This window comes from Aythya ferina (genome assembly GCF_964211825.1).
Source record: "Aythya ferina genome assembly, chromosome: 4".
Taxonomy (NCBI): Eukaryota; Metazoa; Chordata; class Aves; order Anseriformes; family Anatidae; genus Aythya; species Aythya ferina.
Window position 1 is genome coordinate 14,960,229 of NC_140300.1, and position 27,551 is coordinate 14,987,779.

Below are 27,551 nucleotides of genomic sequence, written 5' to 3' on the forward strand. Positions count from 1 at the left end.
GAATTCGCACCATAAAGTAATGATTGCCTGATAGCCCTGGTAAAATAAGTTGTTGTCTTCTTGGATATAATCTGCTTTCCTTAAAATGTACACAGAAATGGTTAGCTTTGGTGTTTAAGATGTTAGATGAGTTTTGAAGCTGCTTCAGTGGGGGAGGCATTTATAAGGCCCCTTCTCTGTGGATCCTCTGGCAGCTAATGAGCTGTGCAATGCTGCAGCCTCTCTTAGAGCTGAATCCCTGGGGGGGTCCTTGAAGGGTCCTTGAATCCCTGCTCTTGCCCTCTGTGCCTAGTGAAATAGGTGTGCTGTAGTTCAGGCCTTACATGTGCCAGCAGCTATGGCCACACTGGATGCATTTCTATTTTCTCTGAAGCTTGGAGAGGAGCCTCCCTGCCCACCAGAGATGGAGTAGCAGCGTGCCTCCAGCTGCGGTCCAGAGCTGCAAGGTGTCTGCACAATGACCTTGAACGGGTCCTCACACTGCTGTATGGCCCCATTTATCAGGTGCTCCCCATCACTCGATCAAGATGAGCTTGTGAACTGAAGCTGACAGAACTTGAGACCTGCTGGCCAAATATGTTTCTCGTTCTGCCAGCTGTTGTCTTCCACAGGAGAGGTGTTCAGCTTCGGGCTTTGATGAATGCACTTCTTGGTTTGGCTGGCCAGGCAAATTAAGAGCACAGGTGGCATCCGGACTCTTCCGCAGTCAATGGCAAAATTCCCGTTGATTTCAGCAGAGCCTGAATTTCACCGCAAACGCTTCTTTTCCAGACCTGTGTTGCTACCCTCGGTTTTGTCAGCAGGTGGCAATATCTACTTTTCGTCTGAACTTCAGAAAAGTTCTGTGAGCAAACATAAACTCTTTATTCAGAAAGCTGTTACGGCTTTGCGTCGGGTGTTCTGACTGGAAGCTAGGTAAGATCTCCTTCCAAATCTCCCCTAACATTTAAGTGCTTCCTTAGTCATCAAAGTATTTTTAAGAGCACAGCTTAGGAAGTCTATTGCTCCACAAGCCATCGTTGTTCCTTTCTCATCCCTAGCTCTCAATTACATGCAGGAAGTCCCAAACCTCAAAATCAAAACGTGATTTGAGTTGTGTATATTAGAGTTTTTTACTGTGTACTGTACACATTACTTAATATGCCAGTGCTCAGACCTCATAAATTTCTGTGCTCTAGCACCCGGAGTGAATGTGACATTAACATTTCAAATGAGTCTTGTAAACAGATGATACGAACAAGAAAAAATACAGGTATTTGCACGCCTGTGGTTAAGCCTCTGCCTTGCTTATTATGTCCAAGCAATCTAATGTCCCTTCCTTGTGGAACAATTGGCCAACAACATACCCAAGGTCAGCAAGTCCTTGAGCTCTCTGCTGTGTAAGTGCCAGTCTTGCGAAGCAGCAATAAGTTATTTCAGTATCAACACTGCCTTCTCCTGCCCCATTCTGAGACCTCTTTTGCATACCAAAATGTACAGCAGAGCATGGTTTCATATGAAATGAATGAATTCTTGTGCCTAAGCTCTGTGGGAAATTTGAATTTCTCTTTGAAATTGTGAGAGACATAAGTAAGTCTTTTCCCAACAGGTATTTGGATTTTAGCCTTGCAGTCTGAGGGACACAAAGAAGCTAAAATACCTCATTTCTTGCTTGTCTGTTGGCAGTGGCAAGAAAATAATATATATTTTTTCTTTGTTTAACTGCCATTTGCTCTGGAGTATTAATACCTAAAATCTGCTGTTTAAATATAGTCCATATTCTGACAATTTGAGGAAATTTGATGAGCATTATTAGAAAATTAAGTTAAGTTACAGCTAAGTTAAACAATTATGCTAAGGGCATGCAGTCCACTGGAGTAAATGAACCTGCACAGATTCATTATGCCTGTTGGTTGGAAGCAGAATATGAAACATTAATTTTGCTCAGGTAAGGAAGTCCAGTAAGGGTCTTGTGGAGATGGTGTAGTTATAGTGACAGATACAGAGAAAAGTGCAGCCTGGGAAGTGCAGTCTGCGTGCAAGGCAGGCAGGCAGCTGGAGGTTTCACACCAGAGTGGCATCACCCTGACTCACGGTGAGATAATAGCATGCTGCTAGCCAGGGACGCCCTGCAAGCCTGCAGATGCACTGGGTATTGCGTTGCCCTTGAATTCTCTCAGCTGTGCTGGGAGCTGCCTTGCAATTTCCATATTGTCCCTTAGGTAATTGTTCCAGGTGCTTGGATGCCATGGTGATGACTTCTGTCAAGACAGATAAGTAGGAATGCCTGCTGACTTAAAAACAGTGCAATATTCAGGCCTAGGAAAACTGCTCTTCTGTGGCAGCACTCAGACAACAGATGTTTTAAAATGCTCATTTTGGCCAGACATCTTGTGCAGCCTCCATCCTCTGAGGTTTTCAAGACCCAAGTAGATAAGACCCTGAGCAACCTGGTCTGATCTCACAGCTGACCCTGCTTTGATGCAGAGGTTGGATCACAGCCCTCTGGAGGAGCCTGAATAGTCATGATCCTACAAATGGACTGTTGCCCGTGCAGTCCCTCAAGGCTTGAACCTGATCAAGCCCTGTAGGGCCTCTGCAATTCCTGGCCCTAAGAGCAACACCTTTGCAAATATAATATATTTCCAAGGTGCATTTCAAACACCAATTAACCTTCAGCAGTTTTGTGAGCTGTTATCCCATACTGATGTTGTGGAAACCATGGAAAAGATTACCCCAGCTGAAAGTAGGCCCAGGTAGGCATCTACGAGGGCAGAGATCAGGATTTGGTAATGCAGAAGGAGGAACTTTTTTTCCACCCCATTTTCCTTTCCTATTTTGTCCTATGTTGATACCAGGATGTTTCAAAGGAAAGAGAAAGACTTTTTCCTGAACCCCAAATAACCAACAACCACCTTGGAAGGACACTTGTGGAGTATACAAGAGACAAGACTAACATCTCTGGACCAATGAGGCATACCACAGACCTTTTGACTTTGGGGTTTTCTGGAGCTGCCTAGTCCTTTTCTGGTGGTGACCAGACATTTCTACAAACTTGTTTGGGTCTCTTCCCCAAAAACAATAGTCCCATTACAATTTTCCCTTGTTGTTAATCTGGCTTTTTTTCAGAAAAATACCTTTTATTAAATTCCATACCTCATTTAGATGGGCAACCTCAACTCCTAATCATGAGCTGAGAGCATCAGAGAACATAGTCTCTTTCTTTTAAGGATTATATTGTTTGAACCGTGTGCCTGATGTAGATGGTAATCACAGCTCACTTGAACTAGCAACTGGTTATCAGTAAATGAAATCCAGACACCATCGTCTAGCAGATTTTGCATTCAGTTGAATTAACATCCCTTAAACTCAAGTCTCTTGCGCTATTTCTAGTTTCTAGCCTACAGACATTTAATGCTGTAATCACTTTCTCTAAGAGTAAAAACACAGAACATCCCTTTTCTAGATGGAGTGATTTTTCTATAATCAAAACAACACCCAAACAACTGCCCTCATCTTTCATGCGACTTTTTCTTCCCTTTTGAACATATTCCTTTGTGCAACTGTAATCTCTTAAAAGACAACCAACCAACCAACCAACCAACAGACAAAATAAAAACAAATAATCATCTAGTCACCCTTCTCCAGCATTTTGTTGATGCAGTTATTCTGTCTAGGTAGTAGATCAGATTCAGAATCTGCCTGCAGTGTTTTACATTAGAGTCACTGTCAGATTCCACAAAGGATATTGTGAGCTACTACTAAATGTGCAATAAATGGCTTTTTTTTTTTTTTTTCCTGATATTCAGACCTAAGAATGGCCAAGTGTGGTATAACAAAAAAAGGCTCACTAGCAGTAGAATCTTCTGGACTTCTCTAATGTCATCCCTTGATAAAAGCAAACATTCAGCACGGTACCAAAGTGCAAAACAGTGGAGTGGTGACTACCTAAGGGACATGCAATACTGTAAACATGGCAACAGTCATCAGTGCTGGTAAAGGAAGTATCAGGAGAGAGAATCAAATATTATTCATGGGGCTTTTCCCATTTCATGCCTTCATTAATACTTTCCATTAATGAGCCAGAGTTGGGAGACACCATTCATAGAGAAAAAGGCTGGGAAATAATATGGAAATGATGACTGAGTAAGAGGAATGGGATGAAATTCAATAGCTCCAACTGTGATGTTGTACAATTCTTCTGTATCCAAGGTTGTTATCATTGGGAAATGCCCGAGGAAGGGAAAGTTCTAGGCATATTACCTGGATGGATCATGAATCCAGTCTCCTAACATGATGAATCTGTGAGGAAAAGAATATGTTGTGCACCAAGAGAGGTGTTTTTAGTGTAGACAGTGGATTCTCATGAAGAAATGAAGAGAGGAAGGGAATGTAACTGTTCTGAATAGCTATATGGTCATAATACTTGTGTGGCTGGTTCGAAACACTGCTGTGATTTTCATTTAGAAATGCTGCCATTGAGAAGTTGAGCTACACGTTGTTGCAGAAGGCTCAATAGAACCAGTTGCCCGGGAAAAGGGAACAGAGTTGCTCAGTGACTTACTATCCATTCTCGTTTTGGAGCATGCTCAGGAAACATTTCAAGATGAGCCTTGCAGAGTTTTGTGAAAATCCTTGTCCCACAGGAGAGAAGCAGTTTGGCTAAGCATCAGGTTCATTAACTTTTGGGTGACATTTTCACGGTAGATACATGGCTGTTGCAGAAGCAGGTAATGAAATGCTAATAATTTTGCAAAACCCAGAAAACATTCCATAAATGTGGCTAGAGGCAACAATGCTAAATCTGAAGGAATAGGTGTCCTGCTTCTAACTTAGGGTTCAAAAATAAACCTGAATTTGAAGACAAATTGTACAAGTTTATGAATATGATTTAAAGAGAACCAGTGCTTTTGGAGGTTTTGTTTTGTTCTTAGCATGGAGACTCAGTATTTTCATTGAACGGATGAATAATAAACGGATTAACCTGTCAGGGAAGCAAATGGCATACTATGCTCAAATTCTACAGCTATTTTGGGGAAGGTGACAAATGTGTGACTGAAGATTAGGTAGTTTTTCTTTTAACCCTTTTCTCCCTCTCCACAGAATGCCCCATTACTGTAAGCAGACAAGGCAAGACAGATGACTGCAGAACTGTGGGGGTTACTGTGGGTATGAATGTTGTTTTTTTTTAGGGGGAGCACTACTTGGTGGCCAGTGGGAGGTGGCATATGGGGTAACCTGAAATTCAGGAGCAGAAGAACAGCACATGCAGTACTGTGGTGTGTTGGATTGTACCCTTCTTAGGAAGAGAGATTTCATATTTTTGGTAGAGCTTGCTAATAACTGGGGTTTCTAGCAATACACCCCAATGGATAGTTTTGTCCAAAATTTGCAAATCAAAAAGAGTGTCTGTTAATTCTTATGACCAGCTATATGCAACAGTGCTGTCAGCAAATTTGTGTTTTCCATCTGAGTCCCAGTGAACCAGAAATCATTAAAATACATCAAATCTGTTACAAGGTGTATTTTTAGTGCCACTGTTTTTAAGCAGAATGGTTACTACAAGTTCAAGAACCGAGATGTCCAGCCTGCTTTTTGATTGCAATTGAATCATGAAAGGGCTGAAAAATTCCAGTGTGACTCATGAACATTTTTGTGTGCAGCTTCTTGGGAACTAAGGCAGAGAAATACATTTGTCATTCTCTAGTCTTATAGCAAGAAGTTTTGAAGAGCTATCTTCCATGAGTGAAATTCCATCAAAGGCATTGTAAATAAGTGTGAAGTCTTTGTGGGTTTCAGATAGTCCTGTAGAATTCGGAGCTTTGCTCTAAAATTTGGTGAAGCGATACCCAGACCTTTGGAGATATATCTGTCTCTGTAAATCCCAAAGAATTATCATAATGAAAGCTTAGAGTGGCTTAGAATAAAAGCTTTGTTTACTTTTCCTGAGTATTTTTGTGGGGAAAATGGCTAAAATACATTACAGGTGTCATCTTTTGTGATCAGAGCATTTCTGGGTTTTATTTGTAACCTGAATTAATTTTACAATGGTTTATGTAGCAATAAGTGGTCCTCTATAACACTTCACCTGATGTGGTATTCTCCCAGGAACATTTTGGGTTGAATTGGTTACAAATTGTTAGCAGCCTTTTAAAGGGGAATTTGCAGCTTCCACTATCTTCTTCACGAGCTTTTTTCTTCTTATATTGAAGACTCATAAATTTTATAACTTCCTAATTCAGAGTTCTACATTGCCACCTCAGAATGTTGAAAACAAACTGAACCACATGCAGCCCCTGTGTAAATGCCCTTAGCCACAATTTAAGTGACTTGAAATTTCTTGGTGAAGTACAGCAAGGGCAAGTCTATATAGATAAATTCAATAAAACCAGGACTCTCTGCCCTCACAAGTGGGTTGTATGGCAATGTTAGTACCTCGGACATTGATTGCAATGCTCCAAGCTTTGTCAGGATGCTCTGTACCTCAGACCTATAGCGTGCTCATGCAGTTCAAAGCTTTGCCAGTGAATTTCAGGGACTGTAAGGTAAAGTGGGCCAAACATTTACTTTGGGCTGTGTTTGTACTGTGTGTTAAGCCTTGATTTGAGCCCAGGGCATTGCTCTAGCAGCAGTGCTGGAGCACAGTTATTGCATCCTCAAAAACAGGTCTAGTCTGTGAGGGAATAGGCACCTCACGTCATGCAGACATACAGCATGATGGAAAACTAGTTCTCTATTGATTGTTGATGCACACTTACAGACTTGAAGTTTGTTGTTTGCTTGTGTTTTTTTTTTTTTTTTTCTTCTTTGCACCAAAATCAAAACAAACAAACAACCATCCACTGAAAAAAAACCATCACCACCACCAAAAAAAAAACAAAACCAAAAAACAATACCTGCCCATACCAGAATTCTGCATTGCAGCTAAGGAAATTATTTCATGAAACTGCATTCTGATAATGTTGAGCCATTTGCCTGATTAGACCCCACGGCAAAGATGTGTTCTCTACTACAATGATATGTACAAGATTTTCAGCATCTTTTTTTACCACTTTGATTGTTTTATAAAATTTATGCCCAGTTACTACCAGAAAGAACTCCTTGAGAAATATACATCATTAAAAATCTTCCTTAAAAATTAAGAAAAAAGATATAAGAGGAGATGTTGTAGTATAAGCATGTTTTATTAATGCTTTGTGATGATGTATCAAATGCTATTTTTGCAGGGTAGCAAATACTGTCTCCTTTGTTTTTAGGGTATACCTGAAGATGCTCACACATTGCTTAAGGTGCCAGAGCAGGGAAGTGCAATTGAATTAGGGGTAAATGAGTGACTGGAGAATAGGAGCTCATTAAGTGCTGTAATGTCTGTCTTAATGGATAGCAGTTGGAGAAGACAGAAGAAAGTAGTGGGTAACTGAAAAAAAAAAAATCCTATCTGGAAAAGGATCGTGGAGCTCTGCCTTATATAAAAGGTGGGAGCTTTTATGGGTCTTGAATTGCAGTGAAGAATAAGGGGAATATTCTTTTTACCATCCCATTACTCACTTTAGGAACAGAGAAAGTAAAGTTCATTTTCCTTTTGGAAGTTGCCTCTTCACAGATGAGCATGGCTCCCTGCTTTGTTTCCATGCCCTCTGATTCTCCTGCTCCAGACTGCAGCCTAGTTGCCTGGCTGAAACTAGAATTAGTCCTCTAACCACAAATAATGCCAGAGAGAATGAGGTTTTGCAGTGTAGTAAACTTGCACAAGCAGTGCCAGATGGCTTTTATAGTCCAGTTTGGCCCATGAGCGTTTGCTCGTGTGAGTGTATGTGTGTATTTAAAAAAACAAAAACAAAATCTAGTAGCTGCTGGTAACTGGACCATCTGGTAGCTGTTCCATCCAGTATAATGTCATTTACTTTTTTTTTTGCTTTTCAAGCAGGTCTGTTTTTAAATGGCTCATTTTAATCACCAGAAACCACATATGTGCCAGTCACTTGTCTAGTAGTTCCCAGCACTTGTCCCTCTATGCAGCCTCCTTCTGTCAGCTGGGGTTTTCCCCAAGATGCCACTCACACTGATATCAACTTTGTCTTTTCCCCTAGGCATCTTCCAATTTTGCATATGTGGCACATTTTTTTTCCAGCAGAAAACAGTGTCTGTCTATATTGTTTCCTCTTTGTAGGGAAGAAGTCCATTCCTTCCTACATGCTCATATCTTTTACCAGCCATTGTTTGGTCTCACTCGCTCTGAGGATGAGATCTGATCTCACCTACACGAATGAACGCTTTAAAATATTTAAACAATGAAACCCAAGTTTCTTAAAGCGTTCCCCCTGTGCAGCTGAACTGGTGACAGAGCTGTGCGAGTCCCCAAAGCAGGTGCATGGAAAATCATGCCTAACTGCCTTCAGCAGTGGGGAAAAAACATTTCAGTGTAAGTGGATGAGGAGGTAAACATAAATGGCCGTTGGCTAGGTAGTTTCTCTTGTATCACCCTTGAGCAAGTTGAGCACCTGAGGCTTCAGTAAATGAGATTATTTAACTCTTTGTGCTCTTACCTAGCAGATTTAACAGGATTCAGGGTCATGCAGGGAACAGCTAAACTCAGAGTGCTTTCCTATCTAATCAAACGATTTTCTCTAGCTTCTTCACATCTCATAAATGCATTTAGTGTCCATAGATAGTCTTGTCACATGCCTGCTTTTGGTGGAAAAAAGCTTCCAAGATGGGGCTTCTTGTAAGCACTTATGTTTGTCTTTCCCAGATATATGTAGGCAAAGGACCCCCAAATTAGCTACCTGCTGTACATCTTCAAATGCCTTACCTTTAAAATGCACAGCAGATTTCAGAGTCTGCTAATCCTTGGAAAAATACACTGCTGCAGGAAATTTTGTTAATATGGTGCAACATTATATGCATATATATATTTTCCTTGTCATCTAGCCATAATTTTTACTAGCAAAGTACTGTGAAGGGCTTGTAAACAGGGCTGTACCTTTGGTACGCTCTCACCCTGCAGTATCTCTGCAGTCATGGCACAGGGCTGTGTGATGCAGAGGTTGTAATGCGCAGTGTTGCTCCTAAGATCTGCTCTCTTGATTTAACAACTCTGCATTACTAGCTCACCCATAGGCATCCGTGGGCTATATCTGCCACCCCAGCACAGCTTTCTCAAACTATGATTTCTAAAAGTAAACTGAATGGATGGTTGGTTGAAATAGAAAAACAAGAAAATGGAAGCCTTCATTTTTAGACAGTCTCTGTAGGATAGCAGGTAATAATAATCGGAAATTGATACTCTCCTAATATTTTCTCTATTGTAATATATATAGCTTCATATTACTATATTAAATGAGTTCTTTAGCTTAGTCAAGGGGTGAAACTGTATGCCGTTCTGACATTTATTCACATGAAATGCATTTCATAACACACATTTTTAATTCCTGCTTCCTCTCAAAAGCTGGCATGACTGTGTGTATTCTAGTATTGCAAGCAAAACTAAAATACATGGTTGCAGTTCCACCCTTTATTTTAAACCGTATAATATTGTATCTTTTCATGTGAAGGCAAAGTTCATGTTGAATGAATGCATGATTAGATAATTATAATGTGAAAAATGTATCCTAGGATGGAACTGTATGAAGTCAGTTTTATAAGCAGGATTCTCAGCAACAACCCTCACTGTCATTAAAGTACCATGGCATTACTATGAAACAGAAATGCTTTGTTTTCTTAGTACTCACAACATTGTCCAAGACAGTCAACTGTGATCAAGAAATTGGATTGGCAACGTATTGTATCTATCACTCTGTACCACTACTGAGGCTGAAAATTATAGCTGGTTGATTTATGAACAGCATTCACGGGTATTTTCACTTCTGAAAAATACTATAGCACTAAGTCTAAGAAAGATACACATAGGCTGGTGCATTTACTGGCATTTGGAAGAAATCTATGGGCACAGATCCATTGCTTTGTACGTGTGAGCTGTTGTCTAGCAATTACATATGTACATCCCTGTCATCAGAATTTAGTCTCAGTTTTAGAAGAGAAAATCAGTGGTATGAGAAACCACCAGTCTAAAAATGTGCTTCTACTCTTTTTGTGGTATTCATGAGCAAACTACCAGTGGTGTGTGGCCTTGATGTATTGTTAATAGCAGTCTCAACAGATGAAATCAAACTTTCAGCATCCACTCTGGTAGGGGGAACCTGAAAGAAAAAAAATGAGGTTCTTCACTATCTCTTTTTGCAAAACATGAATATGTATAGAAAAAAAAACAAAACAAAACAACAACAAAAAAAAACACCACAAAAAACAAAGCAGTCAAATATGGATCTGAAAAACAAACTCTCACATAAGCTTACAGTTCTCAAAATAAATAAAAGATCCCAAAGAAATAATCATATAGGTATATGTCCACCAAATTTCTAGAACTTGGAGAAGAAAACAGCATTTGACTGATATATCTGTTACTTGTTTGGTGCTGATGGTTTCACTTATGTACAGTCAGTCCAGAATAAATGCAGCACCGTGTAGCAGGATGTTGTCTCTGAGAAATGGGTAGGAAGCATTATAGTGACACCAATTGCCAAAGAGGGATAACAAACTGTGTACCTTTTGGTCCTCCTTAAAAAGCAGCAAAGTGTGAGCCTGTATTGTGTGCAGTATTTAACAGCATAAGCCCTGAGGAGTATATCAAGGAGCTGCCAGTGTTCCCCATGGCACTCTTGTATAGTCCCTGAAGGATCAATTCTCTTTTCTGCCTTATTTAACTTACATTTGCAGCCATTGAGGCTGGTTAGACAACAGACAATAGATACTTCAAACAAGCTCTTGCATAGCAGCAAAGCAGTATATAATGCTTTCTACCATCTTCAGTTATCCCGAGAACACTGCCTCAGCCTCAAAACCCGTTCCCTGTGAATCAGCTTTCATGCAGGCAGTGACACATGTAAACCTGCGTGGGAAGGCTTGGCACTCTGGATGCCCCAGCAAGCACAGAAAACAGCGTTCTGCCACAGCAACACGAACCCGCATGACCTATAGCTTTTCTCTTCCACAAACCAATCTGTAGAAATCCAAATAAAATTCAAGGCTTTGGACCTCCAGGCTTCTGATGGCTGGGATTCGTCCTGTACATGGTGTTAGCTAAGGCTTCGTGATAAAGGCTGTGCTCAAGGATTCTGTGTCTCTGGCATAACAGAACTTCCTACAGATAAAGGTTACATTTGACTGTGTTGGAAATAGAGATTTCTTGACAGCCTGTCTAAGATTAGACTGAACACCCACAGGAAATGAGGATAATCCCAAGCCTACTATCTTCCTCTTCGAGTACAAGTCTTTGTACTTGTCTAAGTGGCATAATAACATTTAGAGATGATGTATAAACTCCTACCAAAGCTGAACACTGAACACATACACATGTCCACGTATACAGTCCTTCAGGGGATGGAGTGAGAGATCAAATGGTGTGTGACTGCCACCTATCATATCACCCAGGACACTTCTGCTTGGACCTCACCAGGAAAAGCTGGAGCAATCCCAGCTCAGCCCAGCTGGAAGCAGGACTACATTAGTTAGCAAGGGACAATGTGAGTAATAGATGGCATAAAACACTCAGGTGGGCACTCAGGTGGGGTCTCTCTGGAGCAGAGCAGAGTGGTAGAATCACCTCCCTTGACCTGCTGGCCACACAGCTTTTGGTGCAGCCCAGGATACGGTCCCTTTGGCCTTCTGCATCCCCAGAGAGGAACCCTCCTGCTTTCCTGTGCACCCTTCTCAGGGTGTGTGTCCCGGCAGAGCACACAGGAACACAGGACATTGCTTGTATCAGCAAATACATAAGAAGGACAATAAACTACTGAGGGAAATGTTAGAAAGCAGCACACATTACCTGCTCCTTGGAGCTGCCTCTGTGCAGCTCTTGGCACACCCCCCAGTGCAGTGGTGATTTCGCTGACAGCTATATTATTTTCTGTTTACAGGGGGGTTTCTATCATAATGCAGATTGCTAACCTGTTATGAGCCTTTGCATAGAAGAGGATTCACTTTCACATGATAAAAAAATGCTGGAACAATTTATAATATTTCTGTAATGAGGTACCATTCTGTTCCACTTCCTGAGGCAGTTTGTAAGAGGCATACTATCAACTCTCTTCTGGGAAACCCCTACAGGTATTGGTTCAGGGGGTTGTGTAACCATTTTACACAGTCTTTTGAGATTTTTCACTGCTGAATCTCTCCTTGCAGCTTCATGAGGAGCAGGCTTTGCCCAGTTTATGCCTTGCTGCATTTTTTTTAATCAGTATAGAGAAATTAAAAAAAAAAAAAGTAGCCCAAAAGAAATGTAAAAAGAAGCTTCCTTTATACCTTTGTATATAAAAAATATGCTTTAGAAATGTCTTAGTGTGAACCAAGCGAGAAAGTGTTGTTCTACCCCAGCGGTCACAGCCCTGTTTCATCCATTCAGTGGACAGTTAGAACAAGGGGAGCTGAAACCAAGCATTTCTTCCAGTGAATTACGAAGAATGTCTATTCTGAGCCAGCAAGCCATAAAAATGCGCAAAATGATATAAAAACCTATTAAAGGTAGCAAGAGATAATGACGATAATATCCATAATGTACTGTTTCTGCCACTTCATTCTGCATTAGAGGCTATTGTTGAGAGTGATCTGCCTCACCGGGTTCCTGCCCGTCCCGCTTCTTGCGTGGCTGCAAAAGCTTGCCTGGCTCCGTGTACCATTCACTGGCCAGACACAGTAAATCAGCACCGCTCCAGTGAACCCAAGACGGTACATGCTGTAGGTAGATGGTACAACCCTATTTTTTTCATACAACATCTGGCAGACAAAGGTTCAAAGAGATTAAATGATAGTGGGTCCAGCCCAGGGGCAGGCCTGCATGGCTTCGTACTGGTTACATTCCCCAAAAAGGAAACGTCCTCTTCAAGCTATAAAGGCAACATATGCAGCATTGCTTGTTTCCCTACATGCTAGAACCAATTGCCTTCCTACTTGGATTGTTCTGTAGGCAACATTTTCTAAGGGGCCCAGCTCCATAGCAGTTGGGCTTCTGCTTTTCTCCTGGGTGAATGCAGCACACACACAGTGATTATGGAAAATGAGAGAGATTTTTATATCTCTTGATGTGCTGAGGACAGCAATACTGTAATCCAGGTGTGTGTAGCACTTGTGCATAAAGTTCAATGCAGTGAAGATGGTGGATATAAGCAGCAAAGCCAGAGTGTTACCTTTCTGTAGAGTCAATCCAATTACCAGAAATTTGCGCTTGTTCTGGATTAGCCACCACCACCACTACTGACAGAACTGACCAGGCACTTTGTCAAACTATCATTTTTCTGCCAAGGCCCTCCTGTTTACTGGGGAGCAGGCATCTCTGGGGAGGAGGAGACCATAGAGTCCAAAGGTGCCACCAGACTGACAGCTCTGAAATGGACCTAACCTGGAGAAGAGGCTCACCAAGGAGTCATCCAGCCTCCAAATAAGCAAGAGATAGGCAGAGATAAGGGGAAGAGTCTCCCACTGCTGCCCAACTTTCCTCAAAAGGCAAACTTTGGTACTAACAGAAGAATCTTGAAACTCACTATTTCTCTTGGCTCACTCCTGTAGGAGTTTCATATCAGGCAAGGGTTAGGTAAAAGACTGTTAGGACAGCGTTTCAGTGGTATGGACATGGAGGTTATCTGAGACCAGAAGCTCAGTGACAGGGCTGTACCTGGTAAATGGGCTGGATGAGGGAGCTGAACAAATACTTTTGTTCTCTAAGAGGCCATGAAGGTCCCAACACTCTTTACTAAGATAAATTGTTTAGCTAAACTGGCATTACAGAAGAGAGCTCTGGGAGAATATTTTGTATTTGCTTAAATTAGTTGGTTTTCAGCCCATATTTCATCGTTTGTTGTATGTTAGACATCTATTAAGTTTATCTTATATTTTTATAAAGCAAAACATATTAAATTCCCTTTTTACAATAGAGTAGCTATTCTAGTACATTTTGAATTTTTTTCTTTAGCAAGTATTTACAAGTGAACATACGCCTTTTGATGGTGCACATCTCCTCTCTAACCTACCTTATATAATGCAGATAGCTCCATGCTTAACCTCATAAACAAGAAACTTGAGACAAGTGCAGAAACAGCAAGACCTCTTTGTGATACTCAGTGAAGTCTATAATATGCAAATTATCATTCATTTTGTGAAGAATTCTCAAAATGTTAGGTTAGCATAGTGTTAAAGACTTAATCCTGGCAACAAAGCACCAACAAAGGTAACAACACTGTAATATTAAATTCATGCTATGAATCTGAAAGCAGCATTTGCTTGCTCCTAGTTCTGACATAGGTTCATATAACTGTTCTGAAAAGTAATGACATTTAAGACCAAAGTTTTAGGAAAGGGGGTAAAACAGAATGGTAAGGAAGCTTCTTTGCTTCTTTTCATCTCTAATTTGGCCAAATCTAGTTAAAAAAAAAAAAAAAAAAAAAAAAAAAAAAGAGAGAGACAACTATGATGAGCTTTCTTCTTAATTATGTTAAGTTCCCATGAAGTAAAATTTGAATGAAAATGAATTAGGAACTTGAATTAAAAAAGATAAATATGTTGTAACAAAAATATACTGAAATTTGAGGAGCAATTTGGAAGTTGGGAAATATTTACAGTAGTAAATACTCTCTTTCACACATTTCACACATTCCTGTACATCTCTATTTTTAACATTGTAATATAGCTATTTTAAGTGCTGTATTTGTGTAGAAGCTACTGTAGTATACTAAATTAAAAGACAAAGTAATCATACATGTCATCATAATCAAACATGTATTTGCCATTAGCATGAGTTTAGTCTGAAAGATGAGGACAGATTTGCTCAAGGTTTATTCAGGGGCATTGTTTCATAATTGCCATTAAAAGTATCATGAAGTTATGTATCATTGAATTCTGGATTCATGTCCCCTAATTATCTGTCTGAAAGGGTCCTCATGCAGGCTATTAATCCAGTCTGTGTTTATGTTACGATATATAAACTGCAATACACTCTGCAGTCCCAATCTTCAGATGTCTCCCCTAGCTGCAGCCCAAGTACATCTCCAGGTGAAGCTTTTTTGCTGTCCCTCTGTGTGTTCTGGCTGCTTCTGCAGGACAACCTGAGCCCATGGGTTAGGAGAGAGCCCCAGGTGCCTCAGCACTTCCCAGAGGCTGTTCTGCAGTACAGACATACCCCAAATCACTCAGAGAAGGAGACGATGAGTTGTCTGACGCTGCCTGCATGGGATAAGTCGTCCCCTGAAATCATCTCTCTCCTTGTGTTGACAGCATCCTCTTGAACAGGTGCTTAACCTTCAGGCATCTGGAATTAGGCAAGGAGAAATCCAACCTCACTGACTAACTGTGTCTTTTTAGTGGCCCACCGAGAGAATAAAAGAGACAAATGTGAAGCTCTGTGACTCTGCTGAGATTTTGCTGTTGACTTTTATTGCTTGTGGATCACCTCTGAGGATCCTGGAGTGGGCTGCTGGGGGTCCTGCTCTGAGCAATGGCTGCTGTAAGTGGCAGGGATCTGAGCGTGCTTTCCTTGACAGCCCGCGTGAATGACCCGATCGGTACACATTGTGCTCTGCTTGGGGTGTGCATGACCTGGTCAGGCTTCACAGGGGGAGACAAGGGAGCACAACGTGCTGGTCCTGATGGGAATCAGGCATCCACTCAGTGCTGAGCTCTTCATTTCTGAACATGGTTTTATTATTTTATTTTATTTTATTTTATTTTATTTTATTTTATTTTATTTTATTTTATTTTATTTTATTTATTTTTTGCCTAGAAGCAAAATATTGCGTGCCTTGGGGACTTCATTCTCAGCAGTTGAAATGCCTCAGGACTAGATAATAGCTTTGAAAGTCTGTGTTTTGGGTGTACACAGCTCTCGGGGGATGCAGCTCTCAGCTGCATGCTGGGAAGCTCCTCAGTGGGCAGTTATTCTCCATCTCCTGTGTGTCTGCCCTGCTCCTGTGTGACACCTCACAGTGCTATCTTCTCACAGATCAGGCATGTAGAAGCTTGTTGGAGTCCTTATAATAACCTCTTTATATGTTTTGTCACCTGAAAATGAATACTGACACTGCCTTTTACTGAGTACAATCTGAGGCAATAAATCAAGTGCACTGTCACACACACCGACCCTCTTGGTTTTGTCACTGTTTGCCATCTAATTCAGCTCAGACGGGATATTATTTCTGCTTTTAGACCAAGTACAGCAATTAGGTGCTTGCTACATTGGTAATATTTTAAGACAATAGCTGTTACTGTGGACAAATATTTTCCAGCATGTTCAATGCACAACATTTAGAGTGGAGAGTAGCTAGCAAACAGAAAATATGATGTTTTATCACAGGAGAGGCTAGCTACTAAAGGAAGTGCAGGCACAAATCGGCCTCTAAAAATACTGTTGGTTAAAGAGGATGATCTGGGAAAATGTGGAAGTTAGAAATGCCCTTAGGTGCTGTCCTGCTGGCTAAAGGCACTCCAAAAATAAAATCCTGGTATGAGTGATGTGTCAGGAACTCCTGGTACTCTGTTGCTCCGTGCTGTTCTGCTGGAAAACATGGCAATTTAATGCCCCAGTGTCTTCAGCTATTTTTGGCACAATCCTACAGCAGTGGGAGCCCACGCTGTTTCCTTTGGTGTGGCACTGGAGAGCTGCAGTGTTTGCCAACCCGAAACGTCCTGCGGAAGGGAGGCAACAGCTGAAAAAAAGTGAAGTCTAAGTGTATGTGTTGTCTTTGTCTAGCTGAATCACGGGCTGGATGTGGCAGTGTATCTATTACAGGCCGGCTGCTCCTTTCATGTCTTCTGCTTTATCAAACATCTGTGGAACAAGATTAATATTTTTGGCTGCTCTTATTTTATTTTTGAAGAAACAAATCCTTTCAACACAATTTCTCATAGAATCACGTTGCCTAATTTCCCATGTTTGAAGTGACCTTTTTCTCTGCTTCTCTCTAAATGAAATTACTGCAAATTCATTATTCATAGTGTCAAGGCAGAGACCCAGTTGTAGAAAGTCCTGGGGTTTCTTTCTCTGCAAGTCTTTTGAAATCCTCAGATTTAGCTTAAATATACCAATATCTTATGATAGTGTCAGCAATGTAGTTCTAGAAAAGTATGGTGTAGGATGACCTGAGAAGATTGGGTATGCTATCCGTTACGGAAATAGATTTGTGACTAAGGTGATACTTCTTTCCTCTGCCTTGGCAAGTTGCTGATTAAAGTCTCTGGAAGCTTTAAATGTTAGATAATCAACAAACATGGAAATACTTGGCCATAAAACACTGCTGGCTTGCTGGCGTGCATGTAGTTTTTGCAATGATCACCTTGTTGCCAAATGTACTTCTAGAGGCTAATGCTTGCTTGTTCTGTAATTGTGAAGATCCAAATAGTGATTACAGATGATGAATTATCATACCTTTAATCTAGATATAGATGTATTAATATTCTCTATGTGACAGTTTAAAACAAATGTATTCAAAGCTGCTTGTTTCATACTGTGCACTGATGAAGAAAAGAAAATCTCAAAAATTTCAGGATTGAGCTCAGGAGTTTGGTTCAAACAAACAGCCACAGTCTTTGGATGAGTAATAGGCAAGCTTGTTTTCTAATTTGTTTTAATCTCTTTGGAAATATTGGCCATGCGAAGTTTTGACGCAGACTAGAGTGTCATTTCCATTATTCTGATAAGATGTTGTGATAAATGGAGAGAAACCAAATCTCCCAGCCTTTTAGAAATGAAATCTGTATTCTGATGTCATACCTACAGCATTCTAAACTGTATATATGTATATATGCATGTATACATTTGCCAGGAGAGGAAAAAATACTTTTCTTGGAACATTTTGATGAAAAGTGAAAGAAATTCCTCCAGATTTTTGTCCCTCACAAAAGAAAATGTGTCTTTATTCATTTTTGCAATTATGAAGTTAAGACTGTCTCATTCGTGATTGCATGTTTAGGCTGTATGTTTTGGCTGTCAGAATTACTGAGGTTTTTGTTCACTTGCTAAGCCATAATTATAGTCATAAAAAAAGTCTCTGTGTCTCGGGCTAAGTCAGGTTTCCCACATCCTGGGTGAGGGTTCTCACCCTGAGTTAGCTGAAGAAGGAGCACTGGGGCTGCAGTGGACACTTCAGAAGTCCAGAGGTGTGATTTTCCTGTCCAGAAGGTCTGAGCCAGTTTTGCAAATATATGGCAGTAATTGAAACCACTTTTGATTGTGAATTCAATACTAGCTTGAACTTTTCCTTAGTTCTGTAACATGCATATAAGTGAAGGTAATAGGATCTTTGCATTTTGTAACAGAACGACAAAACTGATATTTTCTCTTCCTTGCTTAGCATGGTAGGTCTATGATAACTGTCACTCTTTACACTCATAACATACACAAAGCCAGTAATATTATAATACAAAAAGTTAAAACTGTTGTTGTGTGCCAAGGAAATGACTGCTCATTTTTAATAAGCCATCTGCTTCATTTAGAAATTGGCTGTTTATAAATTTCCTTTAGTCAGTAAAATATTGGCTTGTTCTAGTAATGTTGAGAAAAACCCACCGGATCCAACTAATAAACTTTATTTTCTTTCCACTGTGGAAAAAAAAAAAATCACAGGTGAAAAAATATTACAGAGTGAGGTATCACATTAAATATTTGTTGCCAGGTGAGGCGGATGAAGGTGGGAGGAAGTGGGTGAGGAAGGGAGGGCAGTACTTGTTCACCCCATGGATAAAACTTTCCCTTTACTGGTGGGAAGTTGCCACGGTTGGGAAAAGTAACAGAAAAAGGAGGGGAAGGAAATAGGAATATAAGTGATTATAGCAATGGTCTGCATTTCCCGTGGTACCTCAAGGGGTGATCCAGTGCACGGCGTAGTCATCAGTGAGATTTAAAACAAGTTGATGCTTTTTAAAATAGGCCTCAGTACTGAAATTGCTATAAAAGTTTATTGCTTTAATGCCATTTCTGAAGGCAGGGAAGACACAGAAGAAGGTCATATTTCAGCAGCTAACAGCTGAGTTTTCATGTGAGTTTTGCTTGAGAAATTATACTGATGGGGTGTTTGGGAGGACGGCTGCACAAACGAGAGAGCACACACTAGGCAAAACAGGAATATTATTTAAAGGGCAGGACAGAAAGGGCTAGGCAGTGAAGAGAGGCAGCAGAGAAGATGCCGTGGCACGAATGTGAAGCGCCATGATGTGAGGAGCTGTGAACAGATTGAACTCCTTATCAAAGGGAAAGTTGAGCGATGGCTTGGAGTAGGGGTGCTTAATGCATAACAAAACCGCAGCTTGGCTCTTCAGCAAGAGTCTTGCTGGGGATTTTTCAATCTTGCTGAGAAAGGCATAACAAGATGGCTGCAAATTGAAGTTAGATAAAATGAATCCTGAAAGAAGATGCAGTTTCTTAGCAGGGAGAAAAGGAATAATTTATCAAGGAATGTGGTAAATTCAGCATCTCTTGATGTGTTTATGGCAAAAAGTAAAGCACATCTTTTAGAAGAATATTTAATCAAGCACTCAGAAGAAGTTATACAACTTGCTTGTGCAAGGGGTTATGCTGGGTGGTTATGATTATTTTTTCTTGGCTTTGGAGACAGTGAATATATGAAGTTCCCCATTTATTTTCTTCCATAGAAAGAGAATAAAAAACTCCGCATTGTCCCAGCATATTCATTGCTACTGCTGTTCTACATTAAGAAATGCCTATAACCAAATCTCATTACTTAGAATTTCTGACAGTTGCCTGCAGTGGTCAGAGTTTATTCCCTAACTGCAGCAATTTGCCTGGAAATATTCTGTTCTGGGGGTGGGTGGGAGTGAGAAGTATTTTCTCTCAGAAGTTGAAATCCTTCTCAGTGGTTGCTTTGTCCATCCTTTCCACACACTCTGTCTCTGCCTGACAGCCACTTTAGGGGGCAGAAAGGAGGTCCTGCCTTCCGGAGAGTTGTGGTGCACCACTGTGGCTCTTCATGCGCCATGCATTGCTGTTCATGGCTGGTTCCCTCCTGTACGAGCTCCTGGGTGCACCCTGAATCATCACCCCCAGACATGAGCATGGTACATGCCTGGAGCCACCTTGGAGCAGCCTTACCCCATGCTAGGAGGGTTTCCATGCACCCTTCTAGGGAAGAGAAGCCTTCAGAAGTGCAGGTGGCCTGATCCCAGCTCCTCATGGCCACTGGTGGTCTCCTGCACCCCCTGGTGATGCACAGTCATGGATTGCGACCTCAGTAGGACACCCAAGGGGATATCTGCAGATTTGTGTTGTGGTTTGGCTGTTTTCTCCCACCATTGATAATACAAAGGGTGCCAGTATCTTCTGCCCACCCTTTGCCAGTCATACACTGCCCTTGCAGGGTTGCAGGAGAATGAGGCCACCCCAATGGGGCACAACAGCTGTCTCCCACTTAGTGAGACACTTGAGGGTGACTGAAGGTATGGGGCAAAGCACAATAAGTAAAATGCTACAGCTTTTTGACATAGGAAAGCAAATTAAAAAATCTGTTTTGTCTGCATTGGCCACAACTCTTTGAAGTGACAAGAAAGTTATAACCTTATTAGAGGTGTAGCAAGTACGTAATGGAATACAGAACTCCAGTTCTTCTATGAAATTACTTAAAATGCCAAAAAATGTATAGAAAGTAGATTAAGCTGTTAACTGATGTAGGTTTTTGAAATAATTTCAATAGAATCCTATTGTTTTCATTCTCCTATACTGGAATTTTCCCTAAAGAAACAGGCATTTTATTACAATGTTTGCCTTAGACTATAAAAAATTGCAGTTTTAATGTACCCAATTACTTTTGTTATTAAAAAAGTCAGAAAGCAACATGATTGAGATGTTAGAAATTCTGATTTTACTATTCAAACAATTTCATTTAGTTAGCAGAAAAATCTGGATCCAAATTTTACTGGCAGCCAGTACACTTGTAATTGGGTTAAAAATAAACAGGGAATTGGTTTGAGAAAAATAAGAACAGAATCATTTACTCACGTCTCTGTACATTTTGTGCTGTAATACCTTCAGATTTGAAGGCTGATTTATTTGCTTATTTTAAGGAGCCTTTGAAAAAGCTCCTACATTAGGTAATACTTGTACTGTTCTAGTGTAGATAAAGTGGGAAATGGAGTTTAAAATTCCCTTACTGCAGTACTTCTTTGGAAAGCAAAAAGTCAGGCAGCACCAAAAACAAGATTTTGAATACTACCTTAACTTAGAGGTCCAATTGTTACAGATACACTCATATAAATACTTTCCAGAATTCAATTGATTTCCTTGTTGAATATAGATCTTAATAAATCATGTACGTTGCTGTAGTCCATCAAGTGAGATACACGATGGGGCCAATTTAATGTTCTCATTGGAGCACTGGGTGGAATCTTGGCCCCACTGCAGTCAATGGGAGTTGTGCCACTGGCTTCAGCAGGTCCAGGTTTTTCACGTCAGTTTTGAATGTGCGTGACTGGTGTGCTTGATTTTCAACCTACATGTTTGGTTTTGCACTTACATTGGAAAAGAACATTTTAAATACTATCAGGAAGGAAGCCAACGCGTGTTCTTAAACCTTTGGTATTATTTCCTTTGGAAGAGCTAGACAGAGAATAATATATATTTTTTCTTTATCTGATGGCAATACACTGTGCTGAAATGAAAAGCATTTCAACCTGAATTCAATTTTATGTTTTCATATGTGTATTTGTGAGCATGTGCATACTACTGGTGTTATTTCTGATTGACTTAAAATACAGTTAAATGTGCCCATATTTGTGGGTATTATTATGTGTGACAGGCATGATAGGATACTTCTTTGTAAACATTTGCCCATTAGAAATTGAAGGCTGGAAAGAAAATCTCTCACTTCTTCAGTTCCTATTTGGTGTCTGGAAATTCACAGCAGATTGCCCCAGTTCTCTTCTCATTTGCACCACTCTGACTTTGTTAGTTCAGATCATAGCAAAGACTGATTATCCAGCTATGAAAGCATGATCAGGACCAGCATTTTGGCAGCTAGTTCTGACTATGAAAACAAGAGCTCAGTGCAAAGGAGTAGTTTGTGGCTCTGATAAAAACTGTGGGATTTATTTTTATTTATTTTTTTTTGCTTCGCTGGAATCAGGATGTCATCCAAATGAGCTGAGGTTCTTCCATAGTAAGCTCGGTATGCTTTCTTGTAACCAGTGATTGATGGAGTATCACAGAGAAACAGAAAATGAAAAAAGACATCTCTTGCCAGTTATAGAGCAATCTGATGTACTTAGTGTTTGCAACCTTTGCAAAAGTGGGTTTTGTTTGTGTGATTTTTCACTGCTACTGCAACTTCTGTGAGGGAAAAGTGGTGAAATCTGTGCCCAGCGTACTGTAGGCAAAGACCTGATCTGACAAAATAGAAGAGCAGATTTAATTTCCATTTTGTGTGAGAGACATTTAGCATCTTTGCTAAGCTGTAATATGGCACTGTGCTGAAATCCATAAATGCATAACTTTCCTAAACTGCAAATTTATTTATACTGAATTTGCTAGGTTTCCATAAAATTGCTGTAGAAGCTTTGTGGCACTGGAACTCTACATAAATGCAATTTGCAGGTTTGTCACTTTTTCAGCTATATTTTCCATCCTTCTCATCTTTGTGTTATGGAGAGATACTGACTTTATGGAATCACTGCAGAAAGTTATAAATGATGTATGAAATGAGAAATCCCTGCTCAGAGCACAGAGCTTAATCTATGCTATTTGCTGTGAAAGTCAGCTCAACTGCAAGCAGAAAAGCTCACCCAATCCAGAAGCTACAGACTAAGGAAACCAAAGCCCACTCTAAGTATTTTTTCTCCACTTTGTACCTGGGATAAGCCAGGGCATGGTATTGTAGGGGAGGGTAGGCATGCGAAGGTCGGTGCCCAGCAGAGGTGTGTGGGGGGTTGAGTGAGAAACTTCTGCGCCTGCACTTCAGTGAGAAGGAGGGGGGGATACTTCACTGCTGCAGTGAGCTTAATTCCTCCCACACATGGCCATCCTACTCAAGCCAGGTACTTTTGCAGTTGCCTGCAGTGGAAGTGGGACTATGCTTTGTGGTATAAATCCATTCCTGCAGCTTTCTGTGGCAGAGCTTTACCCAGGTGGGGGAAAACCTGATCTAGGCTGAAAGTCACTGCATGGCCACTGCTGAAACGACTATATATACTTGTTTGCGTGCATATATATATACACACACTATACTTTACTGTAAAAGCCCCCAGGATCCAGCCCCTTGGGAAAGTAGGTGCTAGAAGATCAAAAAATGTAAATTTGAAAAGATTCAGTGATCTCCCTCTCCTCAGACAGATTTTTTTTTTTTTTTCAAGCTATATTTTTGGTCTGTGTCAGGGAGGTTTCTGCTAGTGAGTTGTCTTTTCACAGGAGAAACTTCCCACTGCTCCTGCTGGGCTGCCGGTGGCTGCAGAGCCCTCCTTGCAGGTGCTGTGCAGCACAGTGCTGCCCCAGCTCCTGCAGAATGAAGTGTTTAAATGTGTGCAGAGGGTCAGCTCAGAAGGACCAGAATTTATTTACAGGACGGTTGGCCCGCAGTCTAGCACACAGAGCTACTGCTTGTATCCTCCGTAAAATAGATGACTTGGCACTTGGTGAGTGCTACGGGTATTGCTAAAGAGGTGTTTCTTGGCTCATCCATCTCTTGCAAGGTGCAGAGTAGCTGTGGCAGCTATATAAAGAGTTTGGGGAAAAATAGAGACACATGAGTAATGGAGTAGTAAAACCCAGTTCAGCTCCTTGGCACTTGCAAACTCACAGCCAAGTCCTGCAGCCTTAACTTAGGGAAAAAAAACATCTGGAGAAATCAAAGGGAGCTTTATCTTGGAGAGACTCTCAACTGGTCTGCCTGCTTTTGCCAGGGGTAGGTGTTGAGCAGTGAAGTTCCCTGTTCTTAGTTACATGGGTTGTGACTCAGAGCAAGTATCTCCTCTTAGTATTATAACTTGTACAAAATTAATCAGAAGCTTAAACAATTGTAACAGCTAGAAAAATCTGCCATATTATTAGGAACAGCTTCTAAAATGCTGAAAAATAATATAATCAACCACTAAAGAACATCTTGGGGAACTGAAGGGGTTTATAAATAATCATTAGAATAAACTGCTCCCTGCTGTGAGGCACATCTCTTATTATGTCTGTTGTGTCCCTTCCAGCTTTCTCAGTGCATCATCAAGCATGGATTAAGGTCAAATAAATTTAGGATGAATGAACACAACAATCTTGACTAAGTTTCCAGAAATGTGAAGGACATGATCCTGTGAGGAAGCAAGTGCAATGCTTTTAGTTTCAGTAAAATACTCAGATTTCAGCACTGCTTCAGTAGGCAGTATCTCAGAATAAAGGTATTGACAACATCAATCTGTCAATAAATACACACATATTAAATTTAGGATAATTTGTATACTTATGCAAATATAATGAGGATCAATCACTGTAGAAGCCAATATGCTTCCTTCCTATTTTTAATGTACTTTACCCTTTATACAACATTCACGTTTAAAATTGTATCAGTTGCACCAGGACTGAGGACACACCAGATTCAAGCAAGCATCATGGTTCATGATCTTATTCTTGACTTTTTTCCTAAAACAAGTTAGACTCCTAGACCAACCTTGTTTGTTTGTTTCCAGTGTGATGTGGTTCATGCATCGTTTACAGCAGTGACGCTAGTGCCTCCTCTAGCTTTTAGCTTAAACAGGTCTTCCCTCTTTATGCTTAGACATGTTTCTCCAAAGCAGCCAATCTCCAGTCACTGTTTTGTAAAGGCCAGGCTTTTTATTCTCTTACTGTAGAAGAGGCTCTCTGTTCCCCAGGTGGGGTGTGGTGGAGGCAGAGGAGAAGACCAACAGGCACCAGAGCTCCAACAGCACAAGAGTTGAAGGAGGGAGAGCAGAGGGTTGGAACTGTTTCCATCATAGTCCCATCGCTCTGTGTTGAAACAGGATAAAAGAACCTGATAGCAACGTGGAGGGGAGAAGGGTGGCCTAACCTGAAGAATGAAACCTGATCAGAAGACATAAAAGAATTGTGTGCAAAAGGTGCTGGTGGGAGCCTCTGCAAAGCTAAGCAGTGAGAAAATGAAGTGTTAGCGAGGGAAAGAGAAGTGAATGTGAGCAGAGCAAGGTGCCAGCTGCAAGCAGGAAAAAAAAAAAATCATTGCAGTAACTGCAGTAAGGAAGAATGCAATTTCCCCAAAGAACAAGCCTTCAAACAGCTCCCTGGGTTTCCTTAGCATGGGCAGAGGGGCACTTCTGATGGTGGCACGCTCTCTTGCTGAGATGAAATCAGAGGCTCCCCCAAGGAAGCTGGTTATTACTTGCAGCCTGTCTCTGTTCTACAGTGGTGTGCTGAATGCATTCTCCATTCTATGCTGTTTTTCAGACTTCTGCGCTTTATCTACCAGGCTTTTGTTGACCTCCTACATGTTTGCCTTATGCTCTGGTTTCTCAACAAATCTTATTTCTTGATGTAGCAGGTTTTTTTTGTTTTGGTTTATTTTTGAGAATAGAGTCTCTATGTTTTTATAGCCCAGCACACCAATCTTACGTTTTATAATGGGTACCGCATTGAACAGTTGTTAGCTGTAGATGTTCTTGTCAGTTTGGCAAGTTGCAATAATTTTTTCTTCATTTTCCTTCTAGTAGCCAGAGTGATTAAAGTGTACAGGTAAAATCTATCCCATGCTATGGGTAAAGACCAATAATGTTTCCAGTGTTTGGATTTTTTATTTTTTTTTTTTTTTTAACATTAGACAATTCTGCTTTATCATTTCAAGCACAGGAAGGAAACTGATTTCAACAAAAGCAGAAAAGGATTTATAGGATGTTCTTCATATAAAGAAAGCCACACTGCTTTGCCACATAATATAAGATGTGGCATGTTGCATTGTTCTGTTCCTTTCATAATCTATGATGCCATATGGGCCTAAAAAAATACGACTATTATATGGATTTCTGCAGGGTAATTGGCATTGACACACATATATTGATCGAATAAATGAAATAACATGCACAGTTCTGACAATCTTTGCAGATTTGTAAGATTATAGCAGAGATGATTCTATGTCAGCAAAAAAAACTCTATAGGAATTTCTAATGAAGCCAAAGCCAGTTCATTAATATACATATGTTTGAAATTGCAGCCCTAACAATTGAGTTCTCTGCTCTGAACACTATAATACATATTGTCATGAGCTATATGCCCTCAGATCATTTCTGTGAATTACAAGAAAATTATGGACTGGAGAACATTTTATTATTGTGCTTTTTATCCAGAAATACAGCCTTTCAGTGATGAAAATTGAAAACACTGAAAATTAAAATGTAAATGCATTTATCAAAAGAAGAGGAAAAAATGGAACCCTGAACTTTAACTGCTTTTACATTTTACTTCTTCAAAAACGATTTTGATATTTACATCTCAAAAGCACAAGTAGTCAGACTGCAATATCCATTGGGATCCTTACTAATAAGTGACTGTTTGTTTCTTGCTGGGGGTCTGAAGATTTGTTTTAGTAAAACAGCATTGAAAACTCTGTGTATGTGTTTGTGTGTGTGTTTGTATGTATTCTGAGAGACAAAGAAAATAATTATATGTTATTTTATGCTTTTTTTTTCTCCTTTCTGTTAAATGTACTCTCTGTGTTTTTTACTGGTTGGTACCATACTAGATAGGATGCAGGTTCCTCCTGTCTCTGTAGAGTGGAAAGAAAAGACAGAGAAACAGTGATACACTCTAGAAGCTTCTTTACAATGAAATTTAGCAGTTAATAAACTGAGTAAAATGCATAATTTAAGTTTCACTGCTGCTGGTCTTTTTTTTTCCCCTTGGCTTCAGAAAAAAATATATTGCTTTTTTGTTGGCATCCTGCCTTGACTGATGAGATGTTAGCAGCCCCTAAGAAGGAGAAAATCCATATGCCGAAGACGACTGTGGGCTCAATTTCCTACAGAGGAAGAGTGTTGGATGAAGCATAGAAACAGGTAGGCAGCGCAGCAAACTGAGACAACATGCGCCTCTGGTGCTGCTGAGTAATATAAGGAAGTAAGAGGTTGATTGTATTATCTGAATGGAGACCATGCTTATTTGTGCAGTCGTTACTGTATACACAGTCAGAATAGTTGACTCCCTGTAGCTAAAATCCATCCAAATCCTCTACAAGCGAGACAGGTAGAGAATAGATAAATCCTTTGTATAGTATTTCCACTGCTCTTGTAATCCTTTTCTCTTTCTTTTCCTTAACACTGGAAACATATTTTGTCTGGTGTGCATTTTCTAACTCCATGCTGGGTAACAGTGCCAAACCCCCTAGATTTAAGTGACAAGCCCCTCCTCTCAGGCTGACAGGACCACAGAGTGCTGAAGCTCCTGCCCCTGTTTAAACATAGAAGAGTAGCCAGGCACTGTTCTCCCATCCCTTCCCTTTCTTGGCCTGCACACATCCATAGTGGCTTTTGCATAGGGGGATGCCACTGTGGCCGGATACCACAAG

At 40.5% G+C, this 27,551-nt stretch overlaps 1 long non-coding RNA gene across 1 annotated transcript in view; it reads left to right on the forward strand.

Moving 5' to 3' along the window:
• Nucleotides 1-842: 842 nt before the first annotated feature.
• The window catches only part of LOC311436626, a 29,724-nt gene continuing 3,015 nt past the window's right edge, over nucleotides 843-27,551 (forward strand). Inside the window, exons 1-2 of the long non-coding RNA XR_014692974.1 lie at nucleotides 843-915; nucleotides 26,897-27,042. This is a non-coding gene — a long non-coding RNA (uncharacterized lncRNA). The remainder of the gene's footprint in view (nucleotides 916-26,896; nucleotides 27,043-27,551) is intronic.